This window comes from Sycon ciliatum, chromosome 3 (genome assembly GCF_964019385.1).
Source record: "Sycon ciliatum chromosome 3, ocSycCili1.1, whole genome shotgun sequence".
In the NCBI taxonomy this organism is placed as follows: Eukaryota; Metazoa; Porifera; class Calcarea; order Leucosolenida; family Sycettidae; genus Sycon; species Sycon ciliatum.
Window position 1 is genome coordinate 28,226,301 of NC_088645.1, and position 19,293 is coordinate 28,245,593.

Sequence of the window (19,293 nt, forward strand, 5' to 3'; positions counted from 1 at the left end):
ACTCATGTATAAACATAGCAAAGTTCAGTTGTCTGGGAACTCTCGCTATTGTACTACTCATGTATACGTTGATATGATTTTCGTACAAGAGAGCAGAATAATGAGCAGATTAATGGACGTTTGCGAGCAGGGTAAAAGCATGGTGAATCTGATCAAGATGCAGAACTGGCAAAATTGTCCCCTAACCCCTAAAGAAAAGCATTAACTCTCAAAGATTCTTTGTGGTAACCCTCAAAGATGTGGCTTAGAGCAACCTTTGATTAATATTATTATTTGAGTCTCTAGAAACTCGTCAAAATGGACCTTGGTACAAAAGAAGCGTTTGCAGATCGTCATAGCCAATCGCAGCCAAAGAGCCAATACATACGGTTTGCAGGAATTTGCCATCCTCTAGTTGTCCTACTCGCAACTTGTGAGGAAACTCCGTCAGATAACTGCCCTCAAACACAGCAAGCTTGGACGGAAAAATCCTTCAGCCTTATCCCAACATACAGTTTTGAAAGAAGGGTGCGAAGGATACTTTTACTGTTTCGATGAATGTGATCACCATCCAGTCTTGACTTTTCCCATCGCCTCCGGAACAGAGTCATTTTGGGTAAGTACTTTCGTGTCATTGTTTTTACACGAACACAAAACGATTTGAAGATGCTTGGACATTGCAATTGTTAAAATCTCTTGCCAAACTGCCCGCGAACACAAGAACGCTAGCAAGTCTATACCACAGTTTTTCTTCCTCAAGGCAAAGCTCAAAACCCTCCCTTCCCGTTCATTCCTACAACTTCCTACATCCGGCTAAAATAGGATTTCACAAACTGGTAGCAACATGGTGAGTATCAAATTTCCGCAGCGTGCCGGAAAGTAGCATGCGATATCGCATGTTGCTATGCACAATGGGAAAGGTGCTGATACACTGGACGTCAGGTAACAATCACGTGCCAAGTAATACTGGAATATATTGCGCTCTTGGACTACGAATCAAGTTGAACAATTGGAAATATAATTGGGGAAGAAGGAAGAAAATTGGAACGTGATTTAACGATACCGACTTGAACCGATGCTCCTTTTATATTTTTATATAGAAAGTGGAAGCGTCATGATGTAGTGTAGCACTGAGTCCGTGTTTTGGGCGGCAATTAAATATTCACAACAGAGTCGTCTTCAGGTAGCAGCGTGAGCAAAAATCGATCTTGGATTTATGCTAGAAAGATGTTGAGAGCTACCACTTATTGACAATGCTGTCACCTCCAACAACTAGTCGCACGTCGGCGTGAAGGACAACAAAACTGACTAAGAAGTTGCGACTTCGGCGGTAACCGAGCGGTTAAGATGCACAGTATTTCCGACGTGATGCGCAATTTCACGTCAAGTTTGGCGTAAACTCCAAATTTCGACGTGAGCTTCAGGTCACTCGCGTTGTTTTCCAACATGCAAACCAAATAACACGAGATCCACTTTCGCGTCAAGTGCATATTAACCTCTCCATTTGTGATAAAGTTGGTTGTTCCAGCGAGGAACACACGTTTCCTGCCGAACTTGAATGACTCTTGACTGCCATCCTTAGCACACGATGAGCACGTCAGACCTTCCACTCGCCCTCCCTGCAAGAAAGCACCATTTCCTGCTCCCTCTGTATAGAGGTGGAACAACCAACTTGTTAGTTTGATAGCAAAAACAAGGTGGAGGACACTGTGTTCGGAAACAGTGACCTTACTACAACCAACCACGGTTGTCAGAGCCCCGGTCCGTTGGGAACATCTGAATCACATGGGTGTTGAACCCGGGTCTGACTCTCATTATAATAGGGGTGGTTTTAGACGACTGACGTTAGGAGAAGACTCCCCGAGCATAATGAGAGTCAGAACCGTGTTCAACACACATATGGTTCAGATGGTCTCAACGAACCAGGGCTCTACCAACCGTGGATGGTTGTAGTAAGGTCACTGTTTCCGAACACAGTGTCTTCCACCTTGTTTCATGCTGTCAACCTAACAACATGTGTGAACTATAACACGGTTTATCTAATACTAGTATTGGGTTATAATTATAAGAAACAACTTGTATGATAGGTTTTTCATTTGACCCGACGAGACCATACGACGCTTCCAGACAATGACACGAACAGTTCAATTGAACTGTTCGTACTGTTGTCTGCAAACGTCGTATGGTCTCGTCGGGTCAAATGAAAAACCTATTAATACTATTTGACGGACCTATGGAAGATGGCATCAAATAATAATAAAAATTATTATTATTTTTGAACAACATGTATAACCTACAAGTAATAATTATTGAACTTGTGGTAGCAGCCTAGTCTTAAATTTCATTTGGCATTCAATTGACCGTAACTTTGGTGTTGCTCAATGGATTTGAGTGAAATTTTGACCACACACTCCTGCCACTATGCTGGCCCTCAGGACAGGATTTACAAGTTCTTGCACGTCACTGACAAGCTTTCCAGGTAGGCCTTGACAGATTATGCCAATATTTTGGTGAAATTATGCTTTTCGCATTGTTGAAAAAATTGCAGAATTATGCTAATATTATGCTTAAAGTTATCATATTATGCCGCATTATGCTCACATATGCTGCTTATGTATGATGGTTCTGTGCAAAATAACAGGGGAATTTTTTGCAGAGGGCGTTGTGCTGTAGTAGCAAAAGTTCAACGAGGTCAACACACCGTCCGACTTAGCTACGACCGTCACCCTGGTCACTGATTGTGTTGTGGACGGGACATGTTATCAAGGGAGTCGTAAACCTACGCCTTCCTGGTGCATCTATTTGTACTTGTACTTGTAGAACATGTACAATTGTATTGAATTTGATGCGAACAGGCGGATTATTCCAATGTTATGCCTCGAATTGTGCAATTATTCGATTTTGGTAGGAATTATGCGAAAAATTATGCTAGCATAATAATTATGTCAAGGCCTATTTCCAGGCCGGAAAAACTCAAATTTCCGGCATAGTGCCACGGCGTGCGAGCCACCCAGGAGCCAAACAAATGCATTCACAATTTTTCACATTTTCTTGCCCATTCTGTCCGTGCGCGGGACCCAAACCTAAAGCAAGTCCAGAAGCAGGCATTCGTGGTAGGGTAGGGCCCCTCAACGTGGCCCTGGAATCTGTCAAAACGGTACGAGTGGGCGGTCTCTCACAGACTCCCACAGACGCAAGTCAATTTGTGATTTTTTTAATGTTTAGCACGTGCTACGAGGTCGTACCTTTGATACAACACCCAGTGCCTCCACAGCAAGCCATTTCCACCGCGCTGCACACGAAATCAAGGATACCCTCAGAAACCGGCAAAGACTACCATTCACGTTCCACTACTGCCTAGTACTGAATCCTACCTAACTTCTTGATACGTCTCAAACTTGCCGAAGTCACTAAATCAACGTCAACTACAATAATCAAGCCACATATCTGCAACGTCCCGAGGGTGCTGGCAAAAGTCATCCTGCACGGCGCCGTGCAGCTCAATACGTAGTTTTTTAATGTGATCTTTTGGACTATGAAGTCTATATCTATGATCCAAGGAAAACCAACCAATTAATAATGAAGCATAAATGAGAAATATCTGACTCCTGAAATTGACTCAGAAAGCCACTGGTCACTTCCTAGTTTGAAAGTTACTTCACCTTGGCCGGTGTGTCCGCATAGTCATTCGGGTATGTTACTTCCTTCTGATCTGTACCTTTGTTCCTTTCTGCAAATGTACAGTTGTCGCTCAGTCCTACCCAGATAGTTCTTGAAAGTGCAACGTCACAATCGGCTGGAGTCGGCAATGGTCGTGATTACTTCAAGTATATTGTGCACTTCAAGAGCGGTCTACTCACACTGCAATCAGACACGCTCCAATAGCATGCGTATAAGTAAGCATTTTAAAAGAACAAAAAGGCATTTCAGGAGAGCTAATACATACAGTGCAGATTTCAGCATTTTCTCACTTAAAATCATGCACATTCCTGGTTCGGGAAAATCACTCTAGACATAATAACAGGTTAGTAATAATACTATTGGACACGACATGTTCTGAAACAAGGAATGTGGCCGATACTCTTCGCCATGGCCACAGTTGGGTTTTCTGACGACTAGTGTCAAACGACTGAAGCTGCATATTTTTGAAAATGGATTATTATGAGGATTCAAACGACACAGTTAACATTTTTTATATACTTTTTTATTATTATTGAAAAACCATAAACCTTCAGACATGTGAATGTGCACATTATATACAGTGTACATACGGATGTATCGAGAAGGCAACACTATTGACCACGGATGTATCCACAAGAAATGCAGGGATTGAACAACTATTGGTGAAAGTCCACATACGAGTAATGTGAATCCTCGGCTGGTTGAACTACTCCATAAGCATCACTTTTGGTGAGGACACTTTCTGCAAAGCCTGCTTCTCCATATGCTGCATTTTCCGTAAGATTGGGCACGGTCTCTGCTGGTACGCTTGGCTTTTTCGGACGTATTATCAAAACTAACACAGCTACTATCAGTGCAGCCACCAACAAGCCACCAATCCCGCCAATCAGTATTATAGCGCCTGTTCCTATGACCGTCTCACCTGGAAAGGCAGAAAAAGAGAATGGGAGAGAGTAAACGGGAACGAATGAAAACATTAGTCCATTATTCTATGCACCAAAACCCGTAAAAACAGTGTAACGCTGATGGTACGGGACGTAAGGGTCTTTCGGGAAGGCTAGGGTGAGCTGTGAAATCGTGTACGTCTCTTACGACACGACATGCTGCAGTCGTTGCGTCATTCAACTGCGAACGGCGACAGTCATAAGGCACGGTCCGTGACGGGGTGACTTTTGAACCTCATTTCTTGTTTTTCGGGACTCCTTTTCAATTATTTCTCCTTCAATGATGCGGAGTCAAGTTCACAATACCAGGTTTTCATGAAGACCAAAAAAGTAGCTTTGAAACGTGTACCATTCAAATAATAGCTCCAGGAAATGATATAACAGTTCGTCTGTCACGCTCCTGAGCTATTCCTAAACACCATATGTGACATCAGACCTTCTCTTGCTAAAATTCAACTCAAGTCCTGTTAGCCATTCTGCGAGTTATCAAGGGAAGCGTGGGTGTTCGAAATGTTAAAAATTTCCCAAGTACGAATCGGGAGCAGTCGGCGCACGACACCGTCTCCTGTTCACACTCAAAATGCTGTTGCGTAGGTTAGCGTCCCCGTCTACGCCCGTCTACGGTATGAAAGTTGAATCGATCCAACTCTTCCTGTCCTAGGCTAAATTTTCGAACCAAATATGAGCGTGTTTTACGATTGCCTGCTTTTGAGTCGTCCATAAATATCCAACATTTTTCACGAAACCAAATATTTTCGTTATGGGATAGGAGGGAAAAGATTGATACGATCTTACATGTATATGGCCGTTAGAGTGGCGGTAGACTTGCGACTTTTCTTATATACATTCCACATGTATACGTCAACATTTTTCACGTTCTGAAAGGGAGGCAGATGGGGGTTGGAACAATTTTTTTTCGTGAGTTTGTTTTGTTTTTTTACGGACAGCATCCAACTGGCGAACCGCTCCTATCGCTGTGGAATGCTGTAATTTTCACCAGCGTTTTCATACCGATAATAGTTGTGGTGGTAGGAGAAGCTATAATGTACTTGTAAGAGTAACAAATGGCCACTTTTGCTTTTCCTTGTCAAAGTGAACAAACGATCTTGTTCTGCAGCTTTGTAAGTGAAAATGGTAGAATTCGATACTTTTTCTGGTAAGTTTCATGCATGGTTGGTACGTGGATAAAGAAATGGAGCAGAATTCGAGGAATTGCCCGCCATAAGGTTTGTATGGTTCTGCTAATTTCACTGCTTTTCGAGCAGAATATGCCACCTTTTCGAGCATTATCCGCCAATGCCTACTCAGGGCCCTACGCCATGCTTTTTGCCTAGCTCATCATGCATGTTATTAAAACAGATGGAAACCTTTTGCAATACAATGATGTTGCCGGTCAGTTCGTTGTGGTATGGTTGAGCATTGTAGCCGGCATGGTTGACGTAAAACACTTTAAGACCAGTTCATAGATTAACGGCAGGTCATCGGACATTTTTCGGCCATTTTCGGCCACTGACTCGATGTTCTCAATTTCACCGGACATAGTGTCCGGTTACAAAAGCAAAAAAAGAGCAGCGACCTTTCGACCTTTTTATGCAGAGTTGGGCATTCTTCGGGGTTTCGTGCCAACTGCGACTTGCATATCGTACAACTAACCCGTACACCGTAGTCTCAAGCGTAGACTTCACTATCATTCTTTACTTGATCCGCCTGTACCAACGCGTTGTTGCTACACTTTTTTTTTACAATTGAGACTTTCATTACAAAGCACGGAGAAGTGTAAAAACAACAGAATAATGATAAGGCACCCATTTTGATAATCCTGGGGATGGCCCACGCCTGGTACTGCCACTGCATTATAAATCATACGTAATGACTGATAAAAGGTGTGAAGCAAACTAATAACAAAAGTGTAAATGAAAATTGCTGTTAGATCACACGAACGCCAAGTCACACTGCAAGAGCTAGTGCCCTGGAATCACTGCCTCGGCAGCAACAAGAGAAGCAGGGGTGGTAGAGTCGACGGAGACCTTGCGGCTGCTTGATCCACAGAGACACATGACGCTCGCCCGGAGGAGCGCAAAGCTTAGGCGGCAGCGGACCCATGCCATCACCACACTGTACGGCTCCTTGCACTTCTCTGCTAGCAGGCACGCAATACGGTTATACAAAGCTGTACAGTGGCGACTCATTCCACCTGTTGTGGCAAACACAGCTGGCACAAAATTAAGCATGTTCCACGTCGCAGATACGCTGCTCGTACGCCCGGCGTTTCTCCTTCTCCTGCCGAGTGTAGGTTGAGGCCAGTGAGGTGGCCCGGTTTGAGGACGCATACGGTTTAAACACCCTGACATCAGCAAAAGTGCGCTCAAACCGGCCACCCCAAAGGCCACTGGCAGCTACATCCAGACGAGCCTGCTCTTCCACAATAGCTGAGCGATAGCGAAACTGCTCTCCTGTGACAGGCTGGAGGTGAGGTTCCACGGCGACATTGAGGGCAACCTTCTTCAGCAGACTTGCCGTGATGTCACGCACTTCGTTGTAACGGATGGATGGAAATCCACCCGTTGGACAGGAAAGTGCATGGCAGGTAGTGAACCTGGCACCACAGGAGCAATCTGACGGCAGACGGTCTGGCAACCAATTGTACCGGAGGTATACCCCGTCGCGGAATTCACCCTTCTGAGAGAGAAGCCATGACGTGCAAGGGGCCTACAGGCCAGCCAACTTTAAGCACCCTTCTCAAAGGCAAGTTGGATGACGCGCTGCTGGTCGGCATCAAGGGTAGCAGTAATCAATGTGACTTCAGCCCGCAGTGCATCCCGAGATTGGGAGGTGGCAAGACGCTTCTGGGTGCGGATGGACACCAGTGCATCACCCAGAGATGGGTCCTGGCGGAAAATTCGTTGCACTAGGGAATCGGTTATGGCAAGGGACGACTGATGCTGCACAGCCATAGAGCTGGGGACGACGAGGCCCAGACCACCAAAACGGCAGGGCAAAGCGAGCAGAGTGCGTTCCATGTTACTCACCGGACGACTCAACAGAGCCAGGAGGAACTTACTAGTGACTAAGGAAACCAATTTTTCCAGAGCCACAGCCAGCTGAGGTGTCGTGCGGCAGAGGAAAGCCCATTTGCTCTTGAACCCGTGGATGAAGGCAGAATAAGCTGCTTGAGGCTGGGTCAGAGCAATCTCGGATAGCTTCGTGAGCTGATCGCACCAGGAGCGTGCCGCTTCCTCAATGTACTGGGTGATGAATTCACGGGAGCCAATGGCTAACCCTGGGCACTATATTTGGGCAACGTAAAGAGTGGATGCTCCTCCGACTCGATTGCCAAGTGGTGTACAAGAAGAGAAATACAAGTGATAAAGTGTTCAGTCTCCGAAACCAAGTACTTTGGAGTGGCATTCGCCCACGTCGTCATTCCAGCGGAACACAAGGAAGCAGCCCTCGGTCCAGATTTCTGGCCTCCAGAGGTCACTGCAATAGAATGGCGCTTTAAGCAGGACAGGATCACCTCTGACCACGCTTCAAATCAGTAAACATGTCTACTCTAAATCCACTCGCACCACCCTTCACCCCCCAAATCACATCCTCCTTCACCACCTCCCAACCCTCTTCCCCGTCTCTCATTCGGCCACATCAACATATGCAGCCTGCGCAACAAAGTTTTCGTCATTAAGAAACTCATTGCTGATAACGCCCTAAACATACTCGCAGTCACTGAGACCTGGCTGGATTCCAGTGTATCGGATGAGGAATTAGCAATTATAGGTTTTACATTATTTCGATGTGATCGACCTTGCAAGGTCCGATGTTCTTGTACAAGTGGCCAACCGTGTCAGAAAAGAGGAGGAGTTGCCTTTTACAGCCGCTCTGACTTAAACTTCTGCAAAGCAAGTATCCTGGTCCATGGAATGGAGATGATTTGGCTGCGCTCTACAGCAAAGATAACTAGGAGAGCATTTCTTCTTGGCTGTTTGTGTAATAGTTCTTCATTGAGCGAAGGAAGAAGAGAGCGTTTATTACTCAATATAGTGGTTATATATATATGAGAGTAGGTGTGACACAAGGTGATAAGGTGTGAGTGGTGAAAGTAGGTGTACAACTGTTACACCATCCCCTCCCCAACGGAAAGTTCCGTGGCTTTAACCAATTGTTAATCACGGAACCCAAGAGCATGGAATACAGTAATATCATGATGGTGTAGCAATGCAGCAGGTGGCAAGGAGCAACAGAATACCCAATTGTCAGGACCGGAAGCCTGTGTAACTAAAAAAAACTCAATAATGTCAGGAACTGAACGCAAATAACCACAACATGGAGGAGCTGCAGACCATGCTATCACTTGCGTAGACTAGATAGATAGTTCCGCAGCTGGACAATGTTTTTACCTGACTCGTCCACCAAGTTACTAATGGGCTCCCGTGTTGCCTCGCCAACGGGGTAACCCTTCCAAAGCACCAAGTACTGGCGCTCACCCCGGTCATCTCTGTGCTTCAGGATGGCCTCCACCATATAGCGGGTGTTTCCGTCCAGATCCATAAACGGAGGGGGCACTGGCTGGCGTCTGTTGGGAATGGTGTTCTGTTCGTAGTGTCGCAGGGCAGTGACGTTGAATTCAGGATAACAGCGGAAAACGGACGGCAGCTCCAATTCGTAGGCGTTCGAGCCCACCTCCCGAACGACGCGGAACGGCCCAAACCATTTTGGTTGTAGCTTCCTCGATGGCTGTTGTCGGGCCTCCGGTGATATCAGAAAGTCTCTATAGACCAGGGCCAGGTCTCCCACCTTGAGACGGCTAGGACTCCTACCCCTGTCGGCATACAGGGCCTGGCGGGCTTGAGCCGCGACAATACTATCCTGCGCTTTCTTAAGCGCATCAGATCTGGCTTGGATCCAGTCTGGCCTAGTTCTCCGCGCTCCCGTTCCCAGAATGAAGTCTGCGGGCACCTTCGGGTTAAAACCATAATTCAAGAAAAAGGGAGAATTACCAGTGGATGCTTGCTGGGAATTGTTGATGGCATACTCACATATGGGTAATAGTGCGGCCCAATTATCTTGCTTGTGGTTAACAAAACACCTGAGAATATCGGCAATTAATCTGTTCATTCGCTCTGTCTGTCCATCTGTTTGAGGGTGATTAGCCGTGGAAAATGACAACTTAGTACCGAGCAAACGAAACACTTCCTGGAAGAACTGGGCCGTAAATCGTGGGTCACGGTCACACACTATAGAAGAGCTAAGACCGTGAAGACGAAAAACATGCTGAATATACAAATTGGCACTGCCCTCGGCATCTATGGTTGCCGTTGTGGGTACTAGGTGAACACATTTTGTGAGTCTATCTACAAATGTGTAAATTGCATCATGACCTTCGGGTGACTTGGGTAATCCCATGATGAAGTCCATGGTAATATGGTCCCAGGGTTGCTCGGGCACAGGAAGTGACTGGAGAAGCCCAGACCTTAATTGAGCACCCTTAGCGCGCTGACAGACATCACACGATTTAACAAATTTCTTAACATCCAACCCCATGCGCGGCCAATAGAAGTGACGAGCGAGCTGGAAATACGTTCTGTCCCTGCCGGGATGACCTGCGGCAATGCAGTCATGGTGCTCCTGCAAGAGTTGTAGTCGAAGTGCGCATTTGGGAACGCATAACCTGTTACTAGGGGAAGATCGCAAGTAAAGATGATGGGCGTCACCATCCCAGAGGTATGCCTGGTGAACGTTGTCACTCGGAGAACGACGCATCCTCTGGATGATAGGCCATAACTCTGCATCGTGTTGATATGCTTCTGCTACCGTCTTCAAGAACTGATCATCAATTGCCAGAGCAAACTCAAGAGCGTTACACTGTGCAGCAGTCAGTTTTGTTTGACCTGCTGAGATCTCGCCCGGCTGAAGGTCAGGACGACGAGACAAGGCATCAGCAGCCGCATTGTCCCTTCCAGGTTTATGATGGACCGTAAAGTCGAAATCCGCCAGTAACTCTACCCAACGGGCCTCCCTTTTGGTGAGGGTAGGTTTGGTTCTCAGGTGTACAACGGCCATGTTATCCGTGAACACATCGAAATGCCCAAAGAGGTACACTCGCCAACACTTCAGGGTTTGGACTAGAGCGAGGGTTTCTCTTTCTCCGGCTGTGTAGTTGCGCTCGGCGGAGGACAGTCTCCAGCTAGCATAAGCGACTGGATGCCAGAGATTTCCTGGTTCGCCTTGCTGCAGGAGCACTCCAGCAATGGCGAAATCGCTAGCGTCGGTTTCTACTCGGAATGGCTTTTTAACATCAGCAAGTCGCAATACGGGTGCACTCAGTAAGGCCTTCCGCAGCTTCTCAAATGCAGACTGACGTGCGCTGTTCCACTCAAAACGCGAGTGTTTCCCTGTGATTTCCTCCAAAGGTCTTGAAATCATGGAATAGTGATCAATGAACCGTCTGAAATAGTTCGCGAAACCCAAGAACTGTCTCACTTCCTTTATAGAGGACGGCGCAGGCCACTCCTTAACCGCAGCAATTTTGTTTGGGTCGGGAGAGATAGATAAACCACTCGGCTTGTGGCCTAGGAAGATGACATCCCGCAACCCAAATTCACACTTTGAGGGTTTGCAGAATAACTTGTTGGCTCTCAAGGTTTCCAAAACAGTGCTGACATGCCTCAAATGCTCGCTCCATGTTTTACTGAAGATCAGGATATCATCAAGGAATACGACCACGAAATCACGTAAATAGGGCTGTAGTATTGAATTCATCAAGGCCTGGAATGTGGCAGGCGCATTGGTTAGACCAAATCCCATTACCCGAAACTGGAAATGTCCAAAGGGGGTATTAATGGCCGTTTTGGGTACATCTTTTTTACAAATTCTGATTTGGTTGTATCCCGAACGGAGGTCTAATTTCGTGAAGTAGCGAGCCCCTTGGACGGTGTCGAACAGATCGTCAATGTTCGGAAGGCAGGCTTTGTTTTTAATAGTGATCTTGTTTAGATCCCGCCAGTCACAAACGATTCGTAATGACCCATCGGCCTTCTTAACAAAGAACACCGGGGCTCCGTACGGGGACTTACTAGGCTCGATGAATCCTTTACCCAGGAGGGCTGTCAGCTGCTTGTGTAGTTCATCCATCTCGGGCTTGGATAGTCGGTACGCTGCCTTGGATGGTGGCGTTGAGTTGTGTTCGACCTCAATCTCGTGGTCCACCGACCTTTCTGGGGGAAGCTGTGAAGGGAGGTCATCGGGGAACACGTCCGAGAATCTGTGCAGCAGCTCATCGACGTCACGCTGCTTGTCCGGAGGTACCTCCTTCCGAGGCTCATGTGACGAACTGTCGTCGGGGGAAGATAGCCAAGCCAGGTAACCCTCTGCGCCTTGCCGTAGCGCATGCCGCGCTTGTTTGCCAGAGATGAACATCAGCTCCGAGGGAACAGCAGCGTCGCCTGTGGGTTCACCCGCGATTAGGGATTCGGCACCCAGTTTGACCTCGTTGGTGCGGTAGTTGATAGCTGGGTTATTCCGGGTCAGCCAGGGTTTTCCCAGGATCACATCATATCGATCAAGGGGAAAGACCGTCAGGCGCTGGTCATCGCCATAGCCTCCTTCGGCCAAGCGAGCGTCGGTGGTCTCTAGCGGCCGCGAACTGGTTGATCCGTCCGCCAAGGCCACCTTTAGAACCTCCTCCACGATCTTCGTTTTCATCTTTTGTTTTCTTGCGAATCGTTCCGAGATAAAATCGTGTGTTGACCCGCAGTCGATTAACATTGTCGCTCGGTGGCCGTTCACCTTTCCGTTCACAGCAAGGAGATCGTGGTCCCGCGCGTGCGAATCCAGGGCAATGTTGCTGACGTAGCTCCGCACGCACTGTGGGCCTTGAGACTCCAGGGTGTCGTCGCCATCATCAGTCTCCACGTCGTCTGTCTCCAGGCAACTAAACCTGTTGGCGACTGGCACGGTGACCTTGGGTGCTCTCTCACACGCCAGTAATCGCACCCCTCTTTTTACTGGCGTCCAGCGTTTGGGTTCGAGTCGCATTGACGTGCCAGATGACCAGGTCGGTGGCATATGTAGCATCGTCGTTCCGTTTCCTCGCGATTGGCACGGAGACCAGGAACCGACAGTGGACGACGTACCAAGTTCCCCTGCTGCTGTCGTACCGTAATGAAGGGCATCACTTGCGATACGGCGAGCGCTGCTTCTGTCGCCTTCTGCAGGGTTGTAGAATGCTCCTTCATGACTTCACGCCTGAGCTCCGGGGCCAGGCCCCTGACAAATAGTACTGCGCGAGAGTGGCCATCCAGGTCAGTGATTAAAAAACTGAGCCGCGAGAATTCTGCGATGTAGTCTCCTAAGGCGCCGCGCTGGGAGAGGGAGAACAAACTCCACCGAGCTCTCTCTTGGTCGTACCTCACACCGTAAGCCGCCTCTAATGCCTTCTTCAAGGACGATCAGTCTGGGTATGCAGCGCCGGCTTCCAGGGAAGTCATCAACCACAGACGCGGATTTCCAGCGATATAACTGGCTGCAAACTCAGCTTCACGTTTAGGCTCCGCGAAGCGCCACGAAGCCAAGGCCAACTCGACGGCAAATGCCCATTCCCGAAACGTGGTGGGATCTCCGGTGAACACGGGCGGCTCCTTGACGTGTGGGCGATCACGCGGTGCAGGCTGGGAAGCTGAAGCACGAGACTCAGGAACACACTGGGGTGACGACTGAGTAGAGGGTAGAGCTTCCTTCCGGAGACGGTTGACAATCCAGATGCTGACGACGATAGAGCTGATAGCCGAGGCCAGAACTACGCCCACGAACGACCACAGGGGATGGAGATCCATCCTCTTGCTACCAATGTAATAGTTCTTCATTGAGCGAAGGAAGAAGTGAGCGTTTATTACTCAATATAGTGGTTATATATATGAGAGTAGGTGTGACACAAGGTGATAAGGTGTGAGTGGTGAAAGTAGGTGTAAAACTGTTACAGTTTGTATCGTCCTCCTTCAGCCGATGCTAAATTTTGGAGCTGTGTTCAGGAGCTTGTCCACCACATCCAGGGTGAGGATATTATCTTGCTAGGCGACCTGAACATTGATTCATTCCAGACCAATAGGCCAATGTATCAAAGCTTACACTCGTCGCTACTTCTTCCCCTTAACCTCCTGAACAAAGTTTGTTCTGCGACACGGACCACCCCCTCATCTGCTTCGTCAATTGACTATATCCTCACAAATCTGGCTGCAGTCAGAGACGGAGTAGTGTCTCCCTGCGAGTTCTCCGATCATGATCTGGTTTATGCAGCATTGGATGTAAAGTCCAATACACAACTGCCTGCTTACGATGTTACCTTGAAGACCCGCGACTATAGGAACATCAACTTCCCAGAGTTAATAGGTCTGCTTGAGCATGCAAACTTGTCTTCCTTCTCGTCTACAAACGTCGATGAAATGCTTGACGAATGGTTGGGTAAATTCAACACTGTTCTAGATGTGGTAGCGCCGTACAAACAGCCTGGTAGACGCACAAGACCGCGCAAGAAGAACTGCCCGTTCATGACCCCAGAGCTCTTGGCACTCATCCGCCAGAGGAAATCAGCTTTCGTCGATATCGCGCCAGTGGCTGCATTGACACTACATCACAGCGATGTTTTATCTCTCTGAGAACTCGGTGCAACAATCTCTACCGTCGACTTAGAAATTCCCATTTCCAGAACGTGTGCCTAAAATATAAACAGAACCCAAAGCTGTTGTGGTCCACTATCAACCACATAACTAATCCATGTCGTTCCCACATCCCTCCTGCGGGTGCAGCTGACGAGTTGAACACCTTCTTCCATAAGATAGTGAGTCAGTGATCCAAACCCCAGGTACGACATCCCAGCTGGACCCCGCCTCAATCTGCATTTGGTATGTTTAAGCAAGTCACTGTAACAGACGTCCGGGCAAGACTTGCCTCCCTCGACAGCAGCAAAGCACCAGGACCCGATTGTCTTCTTCCCAGTATCCTGAAGGCCACATCCAATGTTATTGCGCCTTCTATATCAGCCATCTTCAATACTTCTCTTCAATCTTCGACTTTCCCTCATCTTTTTAAAATCGCTAATATCACCCCCATTCTTAAATCCCGGCAGGGGGATCACACCTCTCCGTCCAACTATCGCCCAGTGTCGCTTAAGAGCATTCTCAGCAAAATGCTCGAACGTCTTGCCCTTGACGAACTGCTGCGGGACTTCGACCTGTATACTTGTCTACACGATCATCAATTTGGCTTCCGGCCCCAGCAATCAACAGTGCAGGTCATGACCTTGGCTGTAAATGACTGGACGTTGGCTAGAGATGTGGGTCATACAACCGTTGTAGCATTTATTGACTTAAGCAAGGCCTTTGATCGAGTTGTGCACCAGGAACTTGTCTTTACTTTGCACAGCTTAGGCATTCATAGTTCTGCCCTGAAATGGTTCGCTTCCTACCTGAACGGCCGGCACCAGCGTGTATGTACAGCCTCTGGAACATCATCTCTTCTCCCTGTAACCCGAGGGGTTCCGCAGGGAACAATCTTGGGTCCCACCATTTTTAACCTATATGTGCGACTCTTAACTTACCTGGCTGCAGGGAGCGGTGCAAAGCTCCTCATGTTTGCCGATGAAAAGACTTTGTACGCTTCCTCACTAGATCCAATAGTATGCGCCGATGTCGTGTCCTCGGCTCTCGCTAAGATACACAATGAACTAAGATCACTGGGCATGAGCGTTAATGTTGACAAAACCGTGGTCATGAGGATCTTGCCGAAGAATGCTCCTGACGTACAAAGACCCGTTCTTGTTGAGCTTGGCGGCACTACCTTAAGGGAAGTGAGTGTAATTAGCTGCCGTGGTATCCTTATCGATAACAAGGTCTCATTTGCTCCACACTTAGATCACCTCACCAGCAAGGTGTCACGCAAGATAGGCGCGTTGCGACGCACCTTCCGCCAAATGGCAGCATTTGCCCGTCGCCAGTACCTGCTTAGTGTGATTCATCCCGACTTTGAGTATTGTTTCCCTGTACGCATCTCACCTATCAGCACAGTCCAGGGAGAGATTGTTTACCTTGTTCCGTAGAGCTGTACGAGTTACCTGCGGTGCTTCATATCATGCTGTTGTACCACCCCTTCTTGCTTCTCTTCAAATAAAACACCTTGAATACCGATACATTTATCAATTTCTTACGTTTACGTTTATTTGGCATATTGTTCAGCCTGCATCATGCTTACGCAGTCTTTTACCTTTGCCCACCTCTAAGCGGTCAACTCGTGGAACTACAACAAACAATATGTCAATTTGCTTGTATAAATCCATGGTAGAGTACAATTCCTTTCCCCCAGAGCATCCCTTATGTGGAATGCCCTCCCTGCTCACTTGAAAGGAAGTGAGGACATTAGATCATTTTCTACAGAACTGTTGCACGCTCTAAATGACGACATATTGACTATATCCCTATATCCCCTCATTTTTGAAAATGTGTTTCACCAATAAAATAAGGCTTGGAATTTTTTAAACATGAATATCGGCGGACATGCCCCTTCTGTTCATGCATTGCCCTGCTCTAGTAATGGTTCATGAATCCGCCCAGTCCACATTCCTTCTCCGTTTCTATCTAGTAATGGTTCATGAATCCGCCCCCCCCCTCCCCCCCCCCCCCCCAGGTCAACATTCCTTCTCCGTTTCTCTCCGTTTTCCTTTCCTTTCAGTTGCATCTACCTCTTTGCTCTGTTTTATTTTCTCTTTTAGTTCGTCCCTGTACTGTTGAGGCAACGAACTGAAATAATAAAAAAACAACCAAACCAACCAACCAACCCCAGATATCGGACGCCATCAGATCGGATCTGAACGCCAGTCGACTGGAAAACTCGGCGTGCCTCATCCAGGAACTCTGGCTTGACGAGAAGGATAGACTTCGCTGGATTGGGGAAGTACCCAAAAGAGGGCCCTTTCTCGGCAAGGCTATCCCACCATTGGCAAATAGGCCTCACCTTGCCACCAGCCGCAGAGTTGTCAGCATACCAGGCTTGGGTTGAACCCTCGGATGCCACTTCCTGCAAAATAGGAAGGGTGGCAATAGCGTACAGCGGAATCACTATTGGATCACCCTGGGTGGTACCTTCACTGGAGAGCATATACGCACCACCTACATATAGGGTGGCTGAGTGGCGGTAACAGTTGATGGCGATTGGGGCCAACGCTGGGCAGAGGTGCTGTACATTGCGGAGGCACACTTCCCTGTTGATGCTATTGAAGGCATTGGTTGCATTCGCAAGGAGAACACACTCAGACTCGCTGCTGTTGAAGACTTGTCGCATGGCGTGAACTGCGGCTTCGATCCCGCATTCCTGCCCAGCACACAACTGAAGACTTCCCGCGGCCTTTTGGACGTCTCCGCCAATGACAGCAAGGATGGCCTTTCCAATCGTAGTGGTAGTCAACACTCAACAGTCAGCGTGACCACGTGACCTGGTGACGCTTCTGCCCAACAAGTAGCTGTAACAGTAAAACTACCCGTCATGCATGTACATGTACATGATATCAGTGGTCGTCGACGGGTCTGTCACAGACTCGCAGTCTGCTCCACACCATAGTACATCATGTACATAACATTGTACTGTCGTGGACATGGAAATCCGGTCGCACGTCTAGCGGCCCCAGGGCGCTGGCCAAGCCGCCATGGCATGCAGTATGACCGCGACTCCCTGGTATTACTATTACGCGCTGCTGCTGGTCGCATCGTATCAACATGTGCGCTGCATGCAACGACGACGTTATGTACGCGCTGAGGGCGCCGGCCCCGGTCAATCGACTGTATTTCCATGTCCGCGACAGTACGTATGAGATTTGCTGTTGATCATGTTGATCAGACAGTCTGTACAGTGAGTTGGTCAAAGACCAGTCAAAGTGATGCTGTGACCGTTGGAAACACAAGTGCAGGTGACGCGACTTTTGTTTGTTACCACTTGGGCTTGTAACTACGTGTGACTACGAGTTTTCAGGCAGCTTGACGTAGGCACTTCGACAGCCTATAGTAGAATAGAAAAGAAGCACTGGCAAGAAAGTAAAGAAAAGACACGAAGTTTATCTGGTCAGTACAACACTGATGGCATACTCATTACCACAATCTCCCAAACATAGCTGCACAAAACAATAAAACGAGAACATGGAGAAAGGATCCATGTGGGCTCAAAACCCATGGCGAGTAGAAGTTACATAAAATAAATGATAGAGCAGAATGGTTTTATATGACGAGCGTCAGAATTAGAGTTCATTCTTAAGTGCAAGTACATCGAACTTATTGATGTCATCAATTCCACTTCAACAGGACACTGCCTGTGGACTCTCCTGTCAACGTCCCCATGGATATCCTGCCCCCCCCCCCCCCCCTCCCCCCCAACACCACCGAGGAGGAAGGTGGTGATGACCAACAGGCTGCAGCCCAGCCAGACACAATCACAACAACAATTGCAGTCAGCCAACGGGTACCGCAAAGGTCAACGACTAAATGCAAGGTGGCACGACCATTTGTAGTTGTTGCACCCGCAACGAAATCCCATGTATACTCAATTGAAGAAGTATCTTCTTCCGGGGAGATTGAACTGCTGACGTAGTTATGTAAGTCCACTTCCTACAACCCAGCACTACTTTTACATGGAAAGCTTAAGGTTGCATTTGTTCGGTCATTCCCCGAATGGGCAGGCCATGCGGTCGGTACCCATCGCGGAATCGGAATGAGGGTAGCAAACAAACCTGCCCGCGTGGACTCGTGAATCTGGCGTTTTGTGCAACTCTGAAAATGATGGTTGGATGTTTTGTTTGTGTACCAGCTTCGCCTGTTGTTTTGTAGCCTTGCAGCCTTGCCAAGGCTATCGGTAGTTACTTTTTTGCTTGCGTACATTTCTGCATGCCCCTTACAACAGTCCAGATGATGGTGCGGCCAAACGCGGCGTAGATCTACGAGCACCCGTAACTAGGGTGCCTATACATGGCGTTTGTCCACTACTTCATCATGACTTTTCGACACCTCGTCTCAGACACAGAAACATCTCTAGTTCTACACGTAACGGAGGGTCATTTTTTATTTGACAGAAATTAGGCACTGCAGTGAGCAGAAGCCAAGTGGCAGGCTCAGTACCTGTTTGGAAGATTAGGTGCTGTGGATCGTGGGGCTCGACAATGAGTTCTTGCTAGTCTCGCTGTGATTCTAGAGGCCCTGCTCGACGATGAGGAGGAGAGGTGCGAGGCCATCTTTCCAGTTCTTATCCTGGGCGAACACTTTCTCAGGCAGCCAAGGGTCAAAATACCACCAACAAGTAACTATGCCGAGCTTCCAATGCCGCCCTATACCCCATACAATGTCCGGCAACATTGCGTATGGCAAGAATCGAGTTTAAAGTTTGTTGGCGGAGGTATGCAACAGCGGCAAAGGCCACAGTGGCCGAAGCGCATTGTCATTCCGCTCGGAATGAGAACTCATTCCACTTTTTCTTTGGAATCGCGGAAACCGATTCTGCTCCATTCATTCCTCGACCGGAATCGGCATTGCGCGAACACAGCCGGGTGTATCAAACGAACGTACTGGAACCAAAACAAGGTGCGATGACTTTGAAACAAGCGCAACCTGTGTCTGATTGTTGCTGGTGTAAAAGTTTATTTAACGTCACACCACAAAACTGACGG